The 15,495-nt window shown below is 37.1% G+C and overlaps 1 protein-coding gene across 3 annotated transcripts in view; it reads right to left on the minus strand.

Annotated features, from left to right (window-relative positions):
• mRpS33 (mitochondrial ribosomal protein S33) overlaps window positions 1-15,495 on the minus strand; it is a 463,548-nt gene that overhangs the window by 380,734 nt on the left and 67,319 nt on the right. The window contains exon 1 of one of the 3 annotated variants that reach the window (XM_081762256.1): window positions 9,278-9,424. The exons of 1 other annotated variant lie outside the window; for it this stretch is intronic. The gene's annotated coding sequence lies outside the window, so the exon portion shown is untranslated. Of the gene's footprint in view, window positions 1-9,201; window positions 9,425-15,495 lie in introns of those variants that run through there. One more of the 3 variants, XM_081762258.1, reaches the window with a different exon arrangement.

A 15,495-nucleotide genomic window follows, 5' to 3' on the forward strand; every position in this document is an offset into this window, starting at 1 on the left:
GGAATAATTAACGATTTACAATATAAGCCCTATATTACCAAGAGAAGAAAACAGGATTGACCTGTTACCAGTTCAAAACAGGATTTTTCCTAATCATCCTCTGCATGACACTTGTTTTCATACTATGTTGTACATACTGTACATTTGAGTCTCATTGTATTATGATTATCATCTTCCATAATCGAAATAACAGAACAGAAACGGTACTTCACTTATTTTCACTTTAAATTATTTCGGAATTTGATTTAAATCAACGATTTTTATTTAAAAAATCAAGTGATTTAAATCTTGATTTAAATCGTGATTTAAATCAGACTGATTTAAATCAATCCACCCTGCGTAAATGCATGTTGTGTGATTATATTTGGTGAAAATTGATTGGTTGACCATTATTGCCTAGTTACACTGGTTCTACACGATACAGATCACATCTTCGGATGAAAACTTTAAGGCTCATTTTCGCAAAACTTCTTCGCCAAAGTTACAGCGTTTTGTCACGACACGGCAGAGCAGACCTCAACGCTTAAAAAAAGATGGCACAACCACCAGAAACCGCGAAGAGATTTAACAGTTCTGCAGCAAGTTATATTCATGCGAAAATTGGAACTAAAACTCCCTCTCCTTTCTAATAAACAACGCGATAATGAGGGAACAGATGTACGTCCTGTGCTGTAAAAAGAGGTGCACACGGGATAGGCAGCACAAGAAGAAAATAGAATTACATTAGACCTATAAGAGTTCCTAGCGCGGCTTTATATCATATGTCTGTGAAACTGACGAGTTCCCGACAGGTGCAGAAGTGCTATGAACATATTGCTGCATAAGAGAAGACACTAAGATCTACTAAATTATAGACCTACTAACCTTCTCCCTGCAATTTACGAAGTGATTACAAAAGTACTGACGCTACGACTACGAAAACAATTAGACCTCTCGCAGACAAGAGAACAAGCTCGATTTAGGAGTAATTATACCATAGTAGATCATATTCAGGTGGTGATTAAACTGATAAAGTCAAGTGAGTATGAATTATCCCTAGGTGATGCATTCACTGACTATGAAAAAATTTTCGATTCGGTTGACATCCGCCAATCATAGGGCTCTTAAATCAAATGGTACCGGAGAACCTTATAACATCGAGATTCACGTAATACTTTCATTATTGTTTCCATGTTGACTGCATAGTCTGTAACTAAACTGCGAACTATGAACTTCTCTTCTTCATACTTTTTGACAAAAGCTGCAGCAACTTCATATAAATAATCTGAAGTGTGTGCTTTCCCAGATGTATAGATCTTATCAGATAAACATCATTACATCCGTTCATAACTGCAACGCGCAACACAGGTTCGTTACAAACATCAGATCAACCATCTACACCCATTCACACTAGTCCAATCGTGAGTAACGCTAAAATGCACAATACACTAACATGGTGTATAAATTTCTTTTTCTCTGCTGTTTTCTTACAGACTAGAATGTTCTATGAGGTTTCGAAGAGTGCTACCCTGGCAGCTTTAAGCAATTCTCCGGATGACGTTATTAACAAGGTCGGCGCCAGAATTTCTAGAAATATTTAAATGAGCATAACTTCGCATAGAGTACGGATAGAAAAGTAATTTTTGTGCCAATTAAAGGAAACTAATTGGAAAATATATCTAATGATATTTATTACAGATACTATTATTTTATTTTAAAATACTGTTGGCAAAACATAAAGATAAGTATTTCTGAACACAAGAAAAACTAATTTTCTACATTGCCTGTTTCATGTTCAATTATAAGTACGCGTACATATGCTCATCAACTCTGCCATGAACGTTCAACTTTCTTAAGACTTTAGAGAGAAGCAGATTAGATGCTAGAAATGTATTCTCTGAAACGAAAGATGACACACTTCCTTGCAGGAGGGCACTGGAATTATGGTAGATATTGAAAATGACATTTAGTACAAATGAACATTGATGGTTGACATGGGAATTCTTTAAGAAACTGGAGATCATGTTTGTCAACATAGATCAGGTATTTGGAATTGAACTGCCACTTGATCAGTTTGACAAGCAAACTTATATCAGATACGGTAAAGCAAAGGGTGGTCTTGTGGGAATGGCGCTGTCCGCAGATCAAGTAACAGGATGGGTATTTTCCAGAGTTGAAAAAAATCACGATTCCTTTTTAAAAATCATTTTTGTTGATTTTTTTTATTTAAATCACTAGCAGCTGATTTTTTTAAAAACTAAAATATAATTGTTCATTTTTGTTATTTTGTTTTTGGTAAGTTACGGAGGTTTCCCAGTTTCTTTTAGTTAGACTAAAAAGCAAAATTGGGGGTTTCACGATATTTATGGTGTGTTTTCCGAAAGGTGTTTCTCATACGTGACAATTAGTCAGGAGCAGTACATCACTTTTCTCTTAACTTGTAACAGTGGGTGGTCACGTTGATTTCGTGAGTTCAAATCTTGATTGAACGAAAGACAACGTACAGTTTATTATTATTATTATTTATTTATTATCCGAATTCCAACTGCAAACGAGAAAAGATTTGATGCAAAATGCAAGGTATGTGGCTGAGAAATGCAAGATCTTGTTATCCAGCTGAAGAGACATTTAGAAGAACTAGTGGAAGATTCTGGGGGTGACGAGAGTGACATTAAAAATTGGCCAGTTTTGTCTAATGTATGTGAAGAATCGATCAAAAATAGACACATCTTTCCATAGTACGCACATTATCTTCAACATTTGTAAGACTCTATCCATCAAGTCTCATGAACGAGACAGATGTTCAATTGGTACTGCAATCCAACTTATTTGGACTTATTCACACCCTTTCCTGCACGAAGTATAGTCCTTAGTAACGTTATTAATAAGGTACACTCATTAATCTTACATGCTTTATTACACATCCAGGTCCTCAAATGCCCTATATAATTCATAAGTCCTGATACTCTCACTGCAAGTTTACTCGTGAGAGAGAAGACATCACACTCATTAGTTTGCTCTCCAAATAGTTTCCGAAAATGAAAAGTGTGCGACTTCTAAGTGATGATACAGATGTATTCGTATTAACGTTACATTTTTATTTGAATTGTAAGCCATGTGCCATTTTCGCCCCCCCCCCCCCAAAAAAAAAAAAAAGTTTAGTGGTCAGGTGATTAAAATCCATGCCAGTGTAATTCAGCCAAGTAACCACACAATGACTTAATAGCTTCACATGCTCTCACAGAAAACGATTCAGTTCCTTAACTGCATCACAAAGATAAATCTGCTGCATGTAAGCTGCTACTGAAACTTACAGTTAGAATCATTTGGGTTAGAACCGTACAAACACACACACACACAAAAAGCAAATAAATTATTCTCTCTCTTATATATATCAATATCATTTGAATCAATGAATCAACTGCGTCTTCGTCCAATTTTAAAGCACTCCTACTAATAGACAACGCCAAGCAACAGCATGTCAAAGCACATTTAAAGGTGTTCTACTGGATATCGGCTGACAGTCTGTCTCCTCCAGATTTATGTTAACGATTACGAATGGGAAGTAGAAAATATTTGACATCCACAAAACTGGAGTAGCAACTATAACCCCGCCTGAAGTGATAGAACTAATTGCCTGTGAGTATAGGTGTTGTACTCGAAGTATTTGAAATGTCATATCGTCTAATTTGTTATCCATAGTGTATTGTATGAAATTACTGACAAATGCATAAATATATACACCACAAAGACTGCTGCTCATGACGACACATTAAGTGAAGAAATCGATGGTGAAGAAAATAATGACTATGATCAAGATAATAACTGTGACACTTTGGATTATTTAATCTATTGAGTCACAGTGCTTCCCTTATTTTATCCTAATTATTTTCCTTTATCTTCTTGTTTATAGTTCAAAAAGTTGCTGATAGTTATCTGTAACCAGATATTGCATTTCCTGTAGTGTTCCCAGAAATGCAGTTTAGTGAACAAAAAGTAAGGAAACAGTGATTCTATTTCATTGCAACTGTTTGCAAGTTGAATAGGTATACAAAAATTGACGTTGGTGCGAAGTTGGAAAATATCTACCCGATGGAAGTATCCATGACTCCATGACTTTCTTCGTTAAAAAAAAAAAAGTACTTTTTTTTTTTCGATATCGTTGACAATATATGCTACTCCCCAAACTTTCCATCTCAGGCGACATTAAAGAATAACTTTACACGTTTCCGCATACTTTTTTTAACATCGTATGTAACAATTATAGTTTACTGCAAAATACAATTCAATGTTCCGATTGGAGGGCGCGGTGGCTCAGTGGTAGAGCGTTCACCTCCGGTGCTTGGGGTCCCTGGTTCGATCCCAGCGCGCGCCGTGTGGACTTTGTGGTGGAGAAACATCGTGCTCGTGGGTTTCCTCGGGGTTCTCCCGTTTCCTCCCACTTTCTTCATTCCACCATATCATTCATTTCTCATAATCACCGTCTCCTTTAACCTAATCGGCATAATCGTGGGACGTAAAACTCAAAGATTTCATTTCATTTTCAATGTTCCGATTGCAACTGAATTTTGCATGTGGAAAAATCACATGAAGAAACATGAAAAATCACATGAAGTAAGTGATGCAACCTAATCCAACAGACAATGAAATATTAACCAGTAAAAGTACAGAATATGCATATACACCACAAAAGAGATTCGTTTTTGAAACATTTGGTGTAGTTTTATGATATGCCATCAAACAAACGATAATTTCAAGGTTAAAATGAGTAACTGATTGTGAAGGAGGGATGCATATGATATTTATTTCCACCGGCACTGCATCTCTGCACAACGTAGGAAAGCTGTATTTATCCTCATAAGGTGAAAGTTTACAAGTATGAAGCCATTACTAGCACTCTACGAAGTCGCATTACCGTTCATACCAATGAGTACTTAAATTAAGTATTGCTACACAAAATGTCTTATAGCGAAATTAGCGGAAATTCATCACATATTTCCCATACACATTTTAGAACACACATTCGTAACAAAATACATATCAGAAACCAACGATGATGAAAAAAAAAATGGACGTAGCACGCCGAATACTATCTTACAGCAATGCTAAACCATACACAGTGTTAAAACTACCCGTAAATCTGTCGGAGCTTTTGAACTGTTGAACGTTATTCGACGCAAGAATTTACTAATAGCAAGTTGTCTGCACAGTGAACCGAGAATAGATACAATTATAGAATGTACTCACTACCTAGCACAGTGGTGCGCTTAAATAATCGTTTTTGCGCATACCCAGCGTCGCTTCGCGCCTGCTCAATACAGACGCATATCTGTGCGGAATCATCAGAATAGATACACTTGTTTGTAGTGATAACCTAGTACTTTTCGCACGAATAATAATTTTTAAGGCATATCAGTTTGCAAGCATGTTATCAATCTGTCACAATTATTTCGGCATGCGCCACGAAAATAACACTGTAGAATGTATTAGGATATCATTTAAAGAAAGCAATTATATCGATAAATAGAGGGAATAACTTACTTCTTAATACACCAAGTTCTCCACAGATGCGAATTCAATGATACACAAAGAGTGAAAAAATGCACGACTGGACCGAGAGTTGAACCCGGGATCTTCAGCGTAAAATGCTGATGCGCTAACCACTACCCTACCCAGTCCGCTCCCTGAACCGTAATGTAGTCTCTTGGTAATGAACACTGATTTCAAGAGTGTAAGAATGTATGTTCAAGGAGCAAAGTGGGTAAGGTAGTGGTTAACGCATCAACACGGTACGCCGAAGGTTCTAGGTTCGAGTCCGAATCCAATCGTGCATATCTTGTCTTTATGGTTAAAAAAAAAATGATATACATATCTTGTTCAACATGATAGCATAACTTAAAACTGCAAAATACAGTTCAGACTTTTAAAAAAAAAAATAAATAAATAAAAAAACCGAAGAAAAGTATTATAATGTAACCGTAAATGTAGAACTCAAAGAAAATATTGCACAAAAGCACAAATCATACTTGTTTACAGGATAATACCAATGTTGCGTTCTTCCGTTCAATTAGAACAGAACTACAATTTTATTTACAAAGTAAATTAACAACTGAAATAACATAAAGCAGCAAGCAAGAAGTACTCGATATCACAAACGAAAGAATTACGAGCACCTGTGGAACACACCTTCACCCTCGTGACTCCAGACTATCTCCGCAAAACATCTGCGAGAACTTGGCGCAGAATTCAGACGTATTACGAAATGAGTGGCGATCGTACCGATGTTTATGACCCTTAAGACTTCGAGGCAGGGTTGGCAAAAACCATGGCTTTTATTGATTTTTTTTTTTTTTAAACCTGGTTTCTTTTGCTTTAAATAATTTGCTCTATGTATTTGTATCACTTATTGGTAGAAATAAGTTTGTTTCACCTTGGTGTTATTATGCAACAACCGGGTTATGCTGGAAGAGGTCACATAAGCTTAAAGCGGAGTCCAAACCGTTTCTCGACTTACATCCAAAACAAATTGTCCTCCATTTGAACTTGATACCGAGACTAATTGGTCACAAATGCGATATGTCTGCCGATTCACTCACGAAACACTCCTGATACTTTGTACTGGTCTTTACATACTTGTAATATAATTGCCTAATTGTCAAGAGTCATTTGAGAAGGACAAAAAGATAAACAGTTGCACAAGTGAAACCATTATAGAAAATTATATGGATAATTTCAAAATACTGAAGACTACAGAAGAACTATTAGTCCAAGTTAAAGAAATACGATGACTTAAATTGCATATCAGTAAGAAAAGTGAATAAAGATAAGAATTATTTGAGTCCACTTTGACTCTGACCCATTTATACATAAATAGATACCAAAGATATTTCAGTAAATGCCTCTCGTGGGGTTTGTATGACCCCTCCCCCCAAAAAAAGGTACCGTTTTTTTTATTTATTTTATCAATAGTAAGCATTATTAAAACGAAACAATATTTAGAATTTTTCTTTGATTGTAATTACATAACAATAATAATAAACTATAAAAAGTCACAAAAGAAACATTCATAAACTTATAAAAAAAAAAAAAAAACAGTTGCTTTTGTAGTATAATCACTATGAGTAATGAATGGGGAATTTAGGCCTGAATATAATACGAATAATATGCGGGAGTGACACGCGATAACCCAGAAATGTGTTCTTATCAAGATTTTACGACCACTTACACTTTTCCAATTATTTTTCGTTTTTTGGTTTAAACTTTTTTTTTTTTTTAACCAGCTGGTTTAAACCAGCCAACCCTGCTTCAAGGTAACTGTGTACAGACATTCTAACATAACTAACACTATACTGTTGAAACTAAAGGGGGGTAGGTCCACTTCCGGATCATCCTGTAGTGTAAAATCATTACAAGTGCTATACGACGGTTAAAATACGTAAGCGCATATGAAAAAGGACTGTACTAGAAATCTTCCGCCGGTATAGTATTTTTGTGCATTGTACAAAAGTGTTATTTTATTTTAGAAGTGCATTGACATAGTGTCAAACCATTACAAGTTCTATAGGAACTCGTATCAATGAGAAAAGCCACATTAAGGTACTTGTAAATGCAACATACAAGCACTAGCCTAAACTACCCTACTGTACGATCTGTAACGATAAAGATGTCGCACAGGTGAACATCTAGTAACATTAGGAACACTGTGTTTCCACTATCTTTGCTTACGCACATACCCACCGCTGCTGACGCGCCTACGAACGGACCAGTGCACGGACTCACCAGACATATCCTGCCTGACTCTCATGGCAAAGCGGTTAGTGTATGTACTTTTGGCGTGGGAGATCCGGGTTCGGTTTCCGGCGGCTCATGTGCTTCGGATTCCACATTAAACTGGGCATATATTCCTAAGTTGGGCGTCCGCTTTTGCCACCTTTTTTCACTGTTATCTCCTTTCCACACTTTCTGCAATTTGCTATTAGGTTCATTAATCCGTGCTCTTCACAAACTTTTAAAAGATTTTGCTCGTTATCAACGTATTGCTTCACAAATGTTAAAACTGTTAGTTAATTCCCCTTGTACATTCGCCATGTTGATAACATAAATGCTCGTTTCTTTCCCACAATGCAACTGTTCGGTTACCTTGCGCCAAGTAGTTCCCTCCGCTCACCGTATAGTCCCATGTTTATAACCGCTTATATATAAGAAATAAACAGATTTTTCGAGACTCGTATATATTATCAAGCACACAAATGATCAAAGTTTCCATATCTTTCCTGTAAATTTCAAAAATTTTGCTGGAAACGGACGCCCAACTTTGGAATTTAACCCTTAAACTGCAGCTCCAATTCTCATATAGCCTCGCTCCTCAAACAACGTTAAACTCAAAATGAAATAAAACCATTCAGTACTGACTCTGTTAGATAGCATTCGTACTATTTAGTGGCCACCTAGCACCGATTGGTTCGTGTCCCTGCACTGTAGTTTACAAGGCATACATCCGGACGTTGTATTTATACACAAATCATAAAAGAATTCTAAATTTTCAACTTCTCTGGCCGCCACCTTAAATTGCATCTACGCTAAGGAGTATACTGTTATGTCACCCAGTGGAAACATTTTGGAGACCTATAAGAAGAAAATTAGTGAAAGAATTACGATCTTTAAACAAGTATTTCGAGTGGTGTACCTGAACTTGACTTGCACGACTTCGGTGATCTTAGTTTGCAAGCATCCTATGTACGAAATTAGACCCAATCTTTACACACAGATTCGAAACAATATTGCTTTTTGCTTTGAAAGAAATATACCCTTACGCCGAACGGAGTATCGTTTTCCTAATATATGCATTATGCTTGAAGCACCGCTAAATATGGATATGACCACTTAACTAATTAAAAATTACGGATATTGTTCTAGTACTAAATCAAGACACCTCACACAACAGTCATTAGAAATATATAATTCAAAGTACAAGGATAATGTATAATTTGTGCACTTAAGTAAATGGTTGTTAGGTCCTGGTGTTTTCGTGCATTCTGAAATCTATTAATTTTAATCGCGAAAATTCATCAAAGATTTATTTTAAACACATCTAACAATAATTATGCTCACAGTTCATAAAATAAAGAAAAATGCGTCAATACCGGAAAACGACCTTTAGATTCTTATACTTTTTGCATCACTGACTCTAAATCATATATATTTTATATTTTTATTACAAACCTGCAGCATCACTGATAATTTGAGATACTATTAAGTTGGATTAAACCAGTTAGTGTAACAATTATACCATACTTACAATCACTACAAATTTTTCACTCTCAACTGCACTGAAAACCCTCCAAACAATTGAACATCGAAAAAGGAACAGTGTTAACTTCCTGTGATAACTTTCTCACAACACAACAGCCAATAACTCAAGGATAAGTATTTAGTGTGCAACGCTTTCACTATAAAGAATTTCGCATAAATTATTGGCTAAACGTTAATCACATTTGCTCAAAATTGCTTTGTTCACGAAGAAATGCACATTACATGAATATTTAAGTCACAAAGTATGTTTAGAAGTTTGGAATGTAATAATAGATAATTATACTTTTAAACCAATCTTAACTTCGCAAATCTTCGTATATTTATCATGGAAACAGTATTTATAGGCTTTTGCAGAATAGTTTTGACGTTTGATTAGCATCATTCTAAAGGTCTGACTACTGCAGGAAACATATGTTAGTCGAACTCTTTAGTATGACACTAATCACGCGTGAGAACGACTCTGCATATGGCCAATAAAGTTTAAATTTCTTCATATAATAAAATATTATAATGTGTACAGGGCAATTTTTTTGGGAGGGAGGTTAAAGAAAACGTAATAGGATCTAGAAAGTCACATTTTGGAAATTTCTTTTAGAATACGAGATGTATTACGAACCTCCACTGATCTTAAAAAGTATTTTCGAAGAAGAAGAATCTTTTTCTTTCACATAAGGAATAGCCTATACTCGTTTTGAGTCTAAATTGTAGAAAGATATCGGTAATATCTTTCCATTTTTTAAAAATAATATAGTACTCTCGTTTTTGTCTAATATACACCTTTTCTTAATTCAAGCAAATATTTTCACATTAAATTATGATTTTGCTTTCGTGTTTTAGTTTAATGTTCCACGATTATGTACAGCGGCTAAGGGAGACGGTATAATTATAAGATGGAGGGTAATGATTGAATGACAAAAGTGGAAAGAAACAAGAAAACCCGAAAAAACCCACGCACACGGGTTTGTCCACCACAAAGCTAACTTGGCGGGAGCTGGGCTCGAACCAAGGACTCTACATACCAAAGTTGAGCGCATAACCACTGAGTCACCTTGGCCCTGAAAATATGTTCATATGAAAACTGAATGTAAAACCTCAAATAAGACAAGACTTAGAAGGAGCTGAAGGAAGCTATTTTTGTCGCAATTCTCTACAGTAAAAGTAGTTTTTTTTTTTTTTTTTTTTTTTTTTTTTTAGCAAAGCTTTGAAATCGTGCATGTTTTGTTGCAAACAACTTCTCGAAAAAGCAGTTATTCTTAGAAGCACTATTTTCATTGTTGTTCAGTTCTGAATAGAAAAAGTAAAATAGTTGATTGTTGTACTATATTTATTATACTTCTTTCGATATGTCTAACTGCTGAACGCCACGATTACCAACCGATAAGCACGGTGACATATTCAGTGTAACTGTAGAGTTCTGAGAAGACTGAGTTTCAATCTCCGTAACTCAGTGTACAGACGAAAGAAAAGAAAAAGAAGAAAATAAGGTGGTGTGCGTTTTTTGGCGGTAGCAGTAGTAGAGGCATATTTTTTTATTCCAGTCCCAGGCCTAGTCAAGGCTCATTTTCATTGGCTGATAAGACCACGTGTCAACCCTCTTTTCGCCATGTTTTTCATTGTATCCATCTTGGAACATGAGCCATAGTAGTAAGCCCCCCGTATATCTAGTCGAGTCAGCAAAATTTTTAGTGACATCATAGGTCAAAGGTCAATGACCTTGGCCCGAGGTCAATGACCTAAGGGTACCTAGGACCACCCCCTCTAAATTTTGGCAGGGGTACCTTGGCCTACCTCCTAAATTTTGGCAGGCTACATAGGACCACCCCCCTTAAATTTTGGAAATTGCCAAATCTAAAAATTTGGTATGGTATCCTAGGATCATAGTATGTACCTCTATCAGTATTGGGGGTCTATGTCGTTCCCTTTCATGGGTAAAAAATAGCCAAAAATTCAAATTTCGGAGGTTTTTGACCTAATTTCTCCCCTTTTATGAGGTGTTATTATCCCAAATAGTTATATGGGCGCATACAAGGGTCCATTACCTTTCACAAGACATGGATATATTAATGCACCCCTTGAAAATTTTGGGAGGGGTACCTTGGCCCACCCCTTAAATTTTGGAAATTGCCCAATTTAAACATTTGGTATAATAGTATAGGACCCTAGTAGCCCTATGTATCACTATAAATTTGGGTGGTTCACCTCGTTCCCTTTCATGGGTACAAAATTGCCAAATTTTAGTACAACCACGTGTTTGGTCTTTTGACCTAATTTATCGCTTTTGATGAGGTGTTATTATCCGATATGCTTATATGGGCGTATACAGCAGTGTTGGGCAAATTTCAATTGAATTAACAATTAACAATTAATCTGTAAATTTAATTGTTAATTGCAATTAACAATTGAAATAAGTAATGGTTAATTGTTAATTGCAGTTGGCCATTGAAAAAGGAGAATCAATTGCAATTGATCAATTGATTGAAAGTAATTGCAGTGGAAAGTAATTGCAATTGAATTCTGTAATTCAATTGCAATTGAAATTAATTGGCAATTGATTCAATTGCAATTGATTTCCACAGCAATTACTTTCAATTGATTGATCAATTGCAATTGATTTTCACTGATTAATTTTCAACACTGTAGTTCAGAGAGGGCGTGGGGCAATGAAAACTTTAGCCACGACCAATTGACTCACCACCCGTCGTGACCCACGACCCACCGTGACCCACTCTGACCCACCACCCATCATAAACCACTCTTACCCACTGTGACCCACAGACCCACCAAAACCCATTGTCATCAACTCTGACCCATGATTCACGCCCTCTTCTCTACTGACTAAAGAGTTTAAACTTGTAATAAAACAAGCCTATAAAATTATCACTCATCGGAGTTTGAATTTCTACGATCACTCGCTCAAGCACCGCACTAATACAATAACGGCGGATCTGACCTTACTAATATAAATAAAATAGAGTTTACTAGCAGCGTTCACCCCGCTTCGCTGCGGTCACCCCGGAACGCAATAAACTTTGTTACTTAGATAATTTTTACTTTTTCGCTTTCAAGTGATATGATAAAAACCATAGAAGATTGCAGTAAATGTTAACATTATATCGCCTGTCATTTATGTTAACCCGCCCCGCTTCGCTGCGGTCACCCCCGAACGCAATAAACTTTGTTACTTAGATAATTTTTACTTTTTCGCTTTCAAGTGATATGATAAAAACCATTATAACGCCTGTCATTTATGTTAACCCGCCGAGTGACACGGTCATGCGGGTTGCATATAAATACGTTTATTTTTATACCTATGATGAACTAACAAAGGATTTGTACGTAATGGACACCTGAATGGTCAATTATCTCAAGACACTGGTAATTGAAAATTAAAGTGATATGATAAAAACCATCTAGGGTCCAAATCCTAATAACCCCCCAAAAATAAAAGAAATTGGTTCAGCCGTATTAGCGTGATGAGCGGACAAAGGATTTGTACGTTCTATAAATAAAATAGAGTTTATTCGTGTGTCTGTCTATCTTTGTGAGCCTGTGGACGAGACGAGTGGACCGAAACTTTTCAAAATTTGGTCACGGGTAGCTTGGTCTAGGCCCCAGAACAAGACGAAGAGTTTTTTTTTTAAATTCCTTACTAGGGGGTCTCCAGGGGACGTTTACCGGGACCGGTCTGGAGACCAGAAAAGTCGTCCGAAAGTTACCAAATTTTGGTCAAAGATACCTTGGTCCAGGTCCCACACCAAGGCAAAGCGTTTTCAACAAAATTCGAACCAGGGGGTCTCAGGGGGGCGTTTACCGGGACATGTAAAAGTAGAACGATATCAATGTCGATTTCTTAGTTTTCGCGGTCGCTGAGATCAATGGTGAAACTCCGATCGCATTAACTTCCAAATTCACCGTATTAAACTGCGGGCCGTGGGTCAACGGGGGGGGGATACCGAAACGTAAAGTAATCCAAAATGACCGATATTAGTGTCAAATCCATGGTTTTCGCGGTTGCTGATATCAATGGCGACACTACCATTAGCGATGACTTTCAAATTCATCCACCGTTGTATGCGGGCCTTGGGTCACCAGAGGGGGGAATTCCGAGACATATAAAAATAATCGAAAATCACCGATATTAATGTCAAATCCATAGTTTTCGGGATAGCTGAGCTCAATGGTGAAATTCAAGACCGCGTTTACTTTCATATTTAGCCCCCATCAGCTAAGAAAGGGGGCATTATAAAGGGGATCACGAGACATGTAATAATCCACAATGACCGATGTCAAATCCGTAGTTTTCGCGGTGGCTGAGATCAATGGTGATACTTTCATTAGCGATGATTTTCAAATTTAGCCACCATTGTATGCGGGCCGGGAGTCACCGGGGGTGGGGAATTGCGAGACATGTAAAAATAATGGAAAGTGACCGATATTAGTGTCAAATCCATAGTTTTCGCTGTCGCTGAGATGAATGGTGATACTTCCACAGGCGTTGACTTCCAAATACAGCCCCCATCGGCTGTGGGCCAGAGGCATTGTCTTTTTCAAAATTGGAACCAGAGGATTATAGGGACTTTTACCGGCATATGTAAAAAGTAGTAGAAAATGGCAGATGTTAGTGTCATATTCATAGTTTTCGCGGTATTGGTTGGGGGTTGGTGGGGGCCAGAGGAGATTTTTTCACAATACGAACCAAGGGGGTCTGAGGGGTGGTTCACCGGGACATGTAAAAGTAGTAGAATTTGTCTCGAATCCATATTTATTGGGGTTGCTCAGACGTATAGTGACACCCCCGATAGTGTATACGTTCAATTTCAGCCCCCATCGGCCTTCCCAATGAAAACACATGTACGTTGTTGGATATATATTCACACAAAATATATCCCATTTTAGAAATGTTTTTTAATTGTTCTCCCGTTGTTCAGTTCGTTTACATTGATATTTTATCTGATCCATGCGAAGAACGGGCATAACAGCTAGTACGAAATGGTAAAGTGTTTGTTATGGAACAAATTACAATGAATTCAATTATATAGATAATAATTACAATTATATAGATAATAATTATTTCCTTGTTGAATTATAGATACTTTTCAGTGGAAAACGGAATAAAATTTAAGTCCCAAATCAACGTAAAGTAGACCAACGTAAAGGAAAAATGTATAAAATTTTCCATATAATTAAGCTTACAAACTTAAATGGAAATTTAGCTTAATTACATGGAATTTTTTTGTGTCGTTTTGTGCGCCTATTTCCTCGTTTTCTGCGTCACCGGAAATGGGTCAATGTTATCCTACAAATATGGCGGAACAAGTTAATGCTGTTCCGTCAGTAACGATTTCGAGGTCGTTTCCTTCACATCATCTTGTGCGTGCTTTCTACCGTTTTGTAAGCCTATTTCCACGTTTTGTGAATCAATGGTAGTGGGTCAAAATGGGCATTCAAAGTGGGAAGAAAAATGACCCACTCTCCCACCAGTATCGAATTTCAAGGTCGCTTTTTCGCATTGTTTAGTGCATGTTTTTACCGTTTATGCGCATATTTTCACGTTTTGTAGACCAACGAAAGTGGGTCAAAGACGACCTACCAATATGGCAGAAAAAGACATATCCATTCCAATTTCAAGGTCCATTTTGACCCTCTCCCAGTGATGCACAAAGCGACACAAATCATGCATAAAAAATGTGAAGAAAACGACCTCGACATTCGATGATGACGGAACAGCATTATGTTATTCCGCTATACTTGTAGGCCCTTTTGACCCATTTTCGTTGTCGCACTAAAGTGGAAATAGAAGCACAAAACAGTACAAAGCAGGCACTATACGATGCGAAAGAAACGACCTCCAAATTCGATAGTGGCGGAACAATGGCTCTATTTCCTCACACATTGATGGACCATTTTGACGCATTTCTGGTGATGCTCAAAACGTGGAAGTAGGCGAACAGAACGGTACAAAATACACACTAAACGATGCGAAAGAACCAACCCCGAAATTCGATAGTGGCGGAACAGTGAGCCATTTAACTCCCACTTTAAAGCCCCGTTTAACTCACCTCGGGTGATGCACAAGACGAGAAATAGGCGCAGAAAACTTAAAAAAGGGGCACTAAACGATGCGAAAGTAACGATCTAGAAATTCGATAGTGTCGGAACAGTGGGTCATTTTGGTCACACTTTGGAGGCCCATTTTGACACACT

This window comes from Thermobia domestica, chromosome 6 (genome assembly GCF_964235325.1).
Source record: "Thermobia domestica chromosome 6, izTheDome1.hap1.1, whole genome shotgun sequence".
Taxonomy (NCBI): domain Eukaryota; kingdom Metazoa; phylum Arthropoda; class Insecta; order Zygentoma; family Lepismatidae; genus Thermobia; species Thermobia domestica.